This window comes from Gavialis gangeticus, unplaced genomic scaffold (genome assembly GCF_001723915.1).
Source record: "Gavialis gangeticus isolate Ggan-Ray unplaced genomic scaffold, GavGan_comp1, whole genome shotgun sequence".
Taxonomy (NCBI): Eukaryota; Metazoa; Chordata; order Crocodylia; family Gavialidae; genus Gavialis; species Gavialis gangeticus.
The window spans coordinates 16,170,946-16,179,404 of record NW_017729032.1 but is presented as its reverse complement, the minus strand read 5'-3'; the positions used below and the strand labels follow the sequence as shown (position 1 = coordinate 16,179,404).

At 45.9% G+C, this 8,459-nt stretch overlaps 1 long non-coding RNA gene across 4 annotated transcripts in view; it reads left to right on the top strand.

Moving 5' to 3' along the window:
- LOC109303276 overlaps positions 1–8,140 on the top strand; it is a 39,345-nt gene extending 31,205 nt beyond the window's left edge. Inside the window, exons 1-3 of one of the 4 annotated variants that reach the window (XR_002099040.1) lie at positions 2,897–2,979; positions 7,600–7,708; positions 7,798–8,140. This is a non-coding gene — a long non-coding RNA (uncharacterized LOC109303276). Of the gene's footprint in view, positions 1–2,896; positions 2,985–5,374; positions 5,555–7,599; positions 7,709–7,797 lie in introns of those variants that run through there. The other 3 variants (XR_002099039.1, XR_002099042.1, XR_002099041.1) reach the window with 3 other exon arrangements.
- Positions 8,141–8,459: the final 319 nt, after the last annotated feature.

Here is an 8,459-nt window from a genome sequence, read left to right as displayed (position 1 = left end):
GTGCTGCTCCTGTGTTAGGGATTCTTTTTCCTTTTTCTTTCAAAACTGAAAATTTCTATTAAGCAATCCTGGTGCTGTGCCTTATGGGAGCTATACCTGAGATACTGCATGGTTGCTTTCCCCTCTATGGGTAGCTGATATCCTCTGTACTAGTATACAGCTTTTGCTCTTGGAGAGTCAGTGGGTTGCTCGGCAGTCTCTTGCCCTGGAGGATCCTAGAATACGGGGTCCAGCTGCTGAGTCCATGCCAGGCTGAAAATATATGTTGCTGTTGTGCCCCATAAAAAAAAATGTATGGCAGCACAAAGCAAAATAAGCAGACCTCCATGCCCTGTGTCACACCACAAGTGCCCAAATTTATGGCTATGACAAAGGGTAGGATTAATTTGTGCTGGTATTTTGCAATGGATGTCTGCCTTATGGCAGGAGAGCATGGGTGTCCTGATGCAGCCTCCGCCTTCTCGCTGTTCCTGGCAGGTGCTCCTAGGGTTTCGGGAACCCGATCCTTGTGCCCCAGGAAATCCACTGCAGGGTTGTGCCCAGGAACATACAGGATTGGGCCCCCAAGGATCCGGCAGCATCTGCCTGGGTTTCCTGCTTGTAGAGGCGCACCTAGTAATCCCCCGGCAGGGGATTCCCAGGCACACACATCATGCTGCCAAGCCCTGACCTGGGGACCACCTCTGCAAATGGGGAAACCTCGGGATCACCCAGTGAAGCAGGTCAGCTGTGTCAGGATGCATCTTGGCACAGCTGATGCAGCAACAAAAACGATGCCCGTAAGAGACCAGAGTTTAGTTTTCCCATGAGACCTCATGGTGACATTTTCTAATGGCACTTTGTTCAGGGTTTTTTCCCACAAATCCACAAACATTTTGGCATTCAATGTTTGTAAAAATAACAAAAGACAGATGCTTTCCATAGGTAAAAGAAATTTGTCTGGTCAAAACCAGCTGACAGAAAACTTTCAACCAGCCCTCTTACTGGTTGTTTTATGGCAAGACAAGCTCCACATAATTACTGGGTAATCTCTGAAATGATGCCTCCTGTAGGTCCAAAACCTCAGTAGATAACAGGCAGCACTGGAACTCAGTCACACACAGGCCTTGTGCAGGTGTTTAGCATAAGAGTTTATTTTATTCAGCCCCACTCAAGCAAATGTTTCCTCCTTATAAATTATTTATTGTGATTTAACACTGACTGGTCAGCTCCTGACACTGGGAAACAAAAATAAATTTTATTTTTATTTTTGAAAAAAAGTAATGTTATTGTTTCTAAAATAAAACAGGAGCATAAGAATGACCATCCAGTCCATTACCCAATCTCTGACAGTAGCCTGTACTAAGTCTTGGAAGGTGAGATAAGAAACTCTGCAATAGGCAGAGACAGAGTGATCTTTCTACATCTCATCTTGATTTAATAGCAATTGGCTTACCACCTGGAGCAAAAGTTTAATATTCCTTCCAAAATATTATTTAATTAAAATTCTGACTGATGTTTCTGTATGCATCTAAATGGCCAAAGCTTCTTTAACTGCTGCTAAGCTCAGTTTCTCTGGCAGTAAGGAGTTCCAGTTTTATAATGCTTAGGGAGTTTTGTTACCTGCTATGAGTTTTAGATTTTCCCCCTCTCCCCCCATTTTTTTTTTTTCATTTCAAAGACCACATTATTCTAGAAGGGTAGATTTTTTTCTTGATATAATGAAAGTTGGAGAGTAGACGATTGCACAATGGTATCATCTCACTGTCTCAAAACATACCTGTGTCCTATTGTTGCAGTAATTCCAAAGAGCTGCAGTCATGTATTAAGTGCTGGTGATAAGTAATGCAGAATAATAATAAAAATAAAGGAAAACAGTCCTTGCCCAGAGAACTCATTTGTTCAGATAACTAACCTGAAACCCACAGCCGAATACAGGCATGTAAATGACTGATGGGATAAAAAAAGTCCTCTTCTGAAACCTTGTTTAAAAAACAAAGCAAAACCTGAAACAGAATACTGGTATTTGCAACAATGGAGGGAAACAAAGAAGTCTATGGCAATGAATCAATGCTATAATAAGGGGGGAATAAGTAGTAGAATAATGACTCCAGACAGGAAAACATTTTAGTGCTTACAAGTGAGGGGGGAAAAATTAAGATATTCTCACTCTGTTTTGCGCCAACAGTGTTTTATCTGTATCAAATAATGAAAGCTATCATCAACACAGATGTACTAAACAAAGATATATATTTCAAGATAGTAAAAAGAAAGGAGTCCTGACCTACAAATCAAGGCAATAAGTGATTGCTAGACATATAAGAAAAATAAAATCCTCTAAAAATATTTTAAATGCACAAAATCAGAATTTGCCAAAATGTTTTTCTGTGCTTTTGTCAAATGGGTACAGGAGAAAAGGAAGAGCTGGATAAGGTGGAGATCTTTAGAAATTCCCGAGAAACCTCAAAAACATTCCAGTGTTGACATGCAGAGAGAGGTGGGAGGAAGGGGAGAGAAAAGCTTAATAATACAGGGGAAATACAAAAGTATCAGCCTTAAATTCCACAGTGTCAGTTTTGACCTGTAAATCATTTTTAAGGAGAGTCTAAGGAAGGATTTATTTTTCTTCTCAACAGGCAAGCATGCATCAGCCTGATTGTGAGTGCTTGTCTTCTCCATCTGTATTAGTTGTGAGTAGGTTGGTTATCTATTCTCTCAACACTGGAGTCCCGTTCTAGTACAAATATCTCCTCTGTAAAGTGGAATCAGGTCTCTTGGTCCATGTTGTTTTTCAGTCCAATGATTCAAAGAAATTAGTATGTTTTAAGTAGGTCTTCTATTTGCACCTACTGCAACAATTCAGAGAGCAGAGATCATTGGAAGACAAGTAGGGCTATCTTCCCCCCCCACCAAATGTCAGACCAATGCAGTCATAAAGAACTCCAGGCCTGATTCTGTTTCAAGACTGAGACTGAGAAAAATCTCCTGTTGCTCACAAAGGTCAGGTACAGACACTCAAAAATGCAGAACCGGTCTAAATTTCCTGCTTTACTCTAAGCCCCCAACATTAGGTTGGGAGCAAACAACAGAGGTCTGCCCTTTGGGGGAAGGGTTGGGGCATGCAGGCTGCTTGTAGTGGCTGAGACCAGCGGGTTGGGGGTGCTCCTGCATGCTGTTCCTGCTCCCCTCCACCCCCCACAGCAGCCAGCTGCTGGCAGAGGGGCGCATATGTGTGCTGGCTAGCCCAGCCAGGCAATGGGAGGGGAGAAAGCGAAGAGTGGAGTTCCCACTATACGCGCCCCCACCCCCAACTATGTTGGCTCCGGTCTGGGGTGTCTGTCACTGGGGCAGAAGGTTGAGGTGGGAGAGTGGGACAAAGGATGCATCCAAGACACCAGTGACCGCAAAATGCCAGGGACTGAGGATTGCCTCCACCCTGCCTGGTGGGCACGTCCACCACATGCTGCTGAGAGCAGGGCATTGGGAGCGTCCGAGCCCAACTGCAGCCACCACATGTCCCTGAGATATGTCAGGCAGGGCCCAGCACTGGGCAGCTCCTGGGCCATCAGAGACATAAGGACTGGGAAGTGCAGCAGGCAGTGCACGTGCAGGGCCAGGGCTGTCACCAATGCACATATCCAGGGATGGGAGTGGGACAGGGGTGGAGTGGGAGCAAAGCAATGGGAAACGGGCTCCAAGAAGGCCAAGCTGCTCTGTGTGCCCAGCACTCTGTTGCCACCTGCCTTGCAGCGCTGTCCAGGTAGTTGGCCCTGCCCTCCCCAGCCCTTTTCTGCCTCTTGCTGGGTGACGTGTCCCACAGCTGCACCAGGGATGGTCCTTACAGGACAGGAGCTCTGGGTTTAGCATGCTGCTCCCTGGGACCCCCTGCTCTGGCTGCAGCTTGAGCCAGTGCCTTCCCACCTGCCTCTCAGGGTGGCTCCACTGGCTTTGGGCAGAGGGCATGGGGAAGGGGCTGGGGTTGGGGCTGGGGCCTGCAGCTTGTGGGATAATGGCACCACAGGGGGTCTGCCTGTCCCTAAACTTCCACCCTGTATGTCAGTGGCCCATGGAGTGGGCAAGTTCAGAGATGGACAGGCAAGTGGTGGGCAGGGCAGGGCTGGCTACCCAGGTAGTGCTGCGAGGTGGGCAGCAACAGAGCACTTTCTGCATAGAGCAGCTTGGTGTCCTTGGAGCGGGGTCCCATTACTTCACCCCCATCCCTCTCCTGTGCCTGAGGTGTGCGTCTGTGACAGCCCTGAACCTGCAAGCATGCAGCCCTCTGTGGTTTCCAGGCATGTCTGCCCCTGTCCCAGTGCTTCTGCCAGCCCAGGAGCTGCCTGGCATGTCTTTGGGGGCACATGTGTTGCAGCCAGGCTTGGATGCCCCCAATGCCCTGCCCTTGGCCAGGAGGGAGGGGGTAGGTGGTCCAGGGTCACTGGTATCTTTGTGTTTCTGATGTCTTGGCTGCAGCCGCTGTCTCATCCAGTCCCTACCCCACTCCCCTGCCTCACTGACAGCCACCCCAGATCCAGCTAGCACAGCGGGGTGGGGATGCATAGTGAGGGCTTCCCCCCTCCCCTGTTGTTGCGGCTTCTCTCTTCAGCCCTGCCCCACTTGCCCCACAACTAGGTGTTAGCAATGGGGGTGGGGAAAGGAGGGGAAAGCAGAGACCCCTGCGGCCTGGCTGGGTTGACAGAGGTAGGCAGGAGCAGGGCTGGGGAGTAGAGACTTTGCTGCCTCAGCTGTGTGACAGCCCGGGGAAGGGGCTGGCCTGGTGCTTAGCTGGAGCAAGCAAGCCTGGACTGAGGCTATTCTGGGATGCTGGGGGACAGCAACCTAAGTTGAGCTGGGAAGTGATCTGATGCAGAAGTTCGATAGACCGGTCTAACCTAAACTGATTAAATCTGAAGCCATCCACAGTGGCAACGCGAGGTGGTGCACGGGCGTGCACGTGCACTCCCTGAGAGGGCTGGTGCACCCCCTGACAGCTGCGTTCCCTGCTTCAGCAATGGGCAGGGGGAGCAGGTGAGAGTGCTAGTGCCCCCCTGAGAGTGCTGGCCAGGGAGTGGGGGCACCAGAAGACGCGATCCCCATGGCTGATCATGCTGACCCGGAAGTGCCAACAGCGTGCGCTTCTGGGTTGGCACGATCAGGCTTGGGGGACCCCCCTTCCTGGTCGCTGACTGGCTGCTGGGGGGGGCAAGTGCCCCCCGACTCAGGAGGCACCAGTCGCCCATGTCCATCCAGGTCTATTTTAGACTGGGTTCTACCATTACCACGTGCATTGAACTTCTGTTTTGTTACAGATTTAGACTGCTTTCTGATCACTTATACCACTTTGTGTAATATTTGTACCTAGCCAAAAATTCTACCACTCAGAACTTCGAATAAGCCAGATCTATTTTAAATGCAAGCATTTATTGCATGTATGCTAAGAAACAACTTGGCAGACTGTTTGCAAAAGCTCCACCTGGCAACACCTGGCCACTCCGGAGGAACGTTCCAAGACAATCTCCCATCAGAGTACTATCACTAGTCCCTTGAGCAGTACCATGGGATACCAAAAGTTTTTGCAGTGAGTCTGTCCTAGGAACCTGCTGTTTGACATGGGAGGGTCATAGCAAAAAAGACTGAATAAGAACCATCACAGTCCCAACTCAAAGATTTATTCTTGGAGCTAACATCAAAGCATTGCACACTTAGGAGAAGACATTGGAATGATTTCCTCATCTTCTCTTCTTAATATTAGCTCCACCTGATATCTTTTAACTATGTTTCTTCTTTGCACAGTGGTGTCATCAGAAAAAACATCATGAAAAGCTGTGTTCAATGAACTGAAAAAAATCAATGAAAATTTGCTTCAAAACTGGGAGGATTTTTGGTTTTCTTGGGTTTTTTTTCCATTCTGATTCCCCTCCTTTCCATGGAAAAATGGAATAGAGCTGTAAAGAAAAATGGAATAGAGATGTAAAGAAAATATCTTTTTCCTTCTGGAAACAGCTGGAATTTATTTCTCCTTTTTTGATGGGAAAATATGGGATGGTTGGAGAAAGATTTGAAAGAGCTAGGAACCCAAAACTGAGACTAAATTTCTAAAATGTAGTGAATGTTTGCTTCTTCTTTGACAATGGAGGGAATTAAAAACTTTGAACAAAATAAAACCATTCAGTATTTTCTGAAAATCTGCCCCCTTTCAGACCTTTCTACTTGAACAGACACGACTGAAGGCATTCAGTGAAGGTAATCCCTTAAAATTAGGCATGAATGCTTGCAGAGGGTCAGCAAAGGAAGGGACTGTGTACAGCAAGTACAAAATGAGACAGAAATAATGACAGTCCTCTGCACTTCTCATATTGGCATCTTGAACATTGCACAAACGTTAATTAAGCCTCCTGACACATTTGCCAGACAACTGAGGTACAGAGATGCTCCGTCTTGCCCAGGGTCAGGCAGTGAGACAGCGACAGGACCCAGGAATCTTTGCATTCCAGCAACTAGATTTACTGCTAGGATAAGAGATGACAACAATGTGGCTTAATTAAATTGGCATAATGTCCCCTTCTCTGCACATTTCAGAAGTCTAATATGGTTTAAATAAAAAATACTCCTTTTGGATCCTGCAGCTGGTTTCCAAGACATTCTTTGATAATCAGACAGCCTTTTGGATTCCTAAAGAAGAGTCACCTCCTTTGAGGATTATTTTTTGGCCTATCGGACACATTTTCAGAGGAAAAACAAACTGACATTGAATGCCTGAGTGCACAGAACACAAACTGGCAAGGAAGGTGGGGAATTGGGGGAAGAGCCTTGTTATGGGAAAGCCTCTTAGGAGTTACTGTTGTCTTTTTTTTTTTCTTTTTTACTTTCCGTGCATTCTAAGTTTCATCATGTGAAATCTGACATCTCTAGGGTTTGGTGTTTTGCTATTGCTGCTGCCCCCCTTTTTAAGTAACAAGAATAAATGGGGAGAGCTTGCAGGTCAAATGCAAAGAAATTGTCCATGTAAGCGAATGGTTTAGGGAGTATGTGGCGTTTTAATTTGGCTGTCGGCTGCTGCAGATCTTTCATTACCGACCTTTTGGTCCCCCATGTTCTTTTCAATTCGCAATCAGTCGCTGTAGGTATATTCAATTAAAGCTACTTCCCTCAGTGGTGGCAAGCACTGGCAGTCTGTATATCATTAAATATTTTTTTATGCATGGAAACAACATCATGATATCTCAATAGTCTGTGTCCTCCCATAAGGTGGCAGATAAATTCAATTCATAGATTTTGCATTGGGTATGGGATGAGAGAGAATTTATTCCTTTATCAGCACTAGCCTATTTGTCTGGGAAAAGTGACTGGAGTTATGTTTTATATTCATGCCAGTAGACCTAGTTCTTCCTTGTCTAAACTTTAGCAACCTGAGTTTTATAGTAACACCTGACAATGCTTGTTTGTGTCAGAACAGTCAGCAGAAAATAGGAAAGGAAAGAGCATCTGGGGAGTTTGAGGTGCCATTCAAAAATATGTCAGTCCTACAGTGTGAATTAAAAATGGGGAAGTTTGCCAAAGAACAGATTTTCTTTAGAAATGTAATTAGTTAACATGACTCGATTTCTTTCTCTCTTGTGAAAGAGTTGCCGGTAGGTCTCCTTGCATTGGAATAGTGTGCTTGCTTCGGTCCGTGCTATGTGCCACCGTTTGTAAGTTCCAGAAACCTTCAGAAAATAATACTGTTCCACAGGTATTGCCTCTGTCCACCTTTGTGTTACATCGTTAAATAACTAAGAAAAACAGTCAAGAAACTTTTTTTAACCTTGTGGTGTTCTGCAGGAAGAATTTCTTGCCAATGAGGACTTCACTTGCAGCAGCTCTACCTGCAGCACGAGAAATGCCATGTACTGACAGAACCTGTTTAGAAGCAGCATCGCATGTGCTTGAACCTCTAAACGAAAGCAGCAGGAGCTCAAGGCAAGTACTGTAAATTATGTCACGGGGATGGATTTTCCATGTTACTGCCTATTATGCCCAGGCTGTCCTCCAGCTTGTTTCCTTTTGTTGTTTCAAGATAATCTAGTGTGGGTAACAGCAGTAGATAAGAACACTTGGCATGACTTACTCCACTGAAATGAATGGTGATATAGGTGTAAAAATATTTGTGAGTCTGGCTCTCTTGTAGCTTGCAATGAAGTTATTAATTTGTATTACACAAATCACAGGTTGCAATGAAGTTGTATTAATTTGTATTACAATTTAAAACAACAACTCCCTGATCAAGGTTGCAGGCATGTTGGCATAGTTAATCATAATTAAATTGTGTTTATTGCAAGTCTCAGGAGCATTTAAAATCTATTTCTCAAGTGCCTGCCTGGTCCGGCAGCTGCCTCCACCTGGGAAGCATGCCCTCAGCCTTCCCCAGGGACTCTGCCAAGCAGGAATCTGCTGCATGCCCAGAAAGTCACCCTATTTTGGATTATTTTGGAGCACAGGTAAGA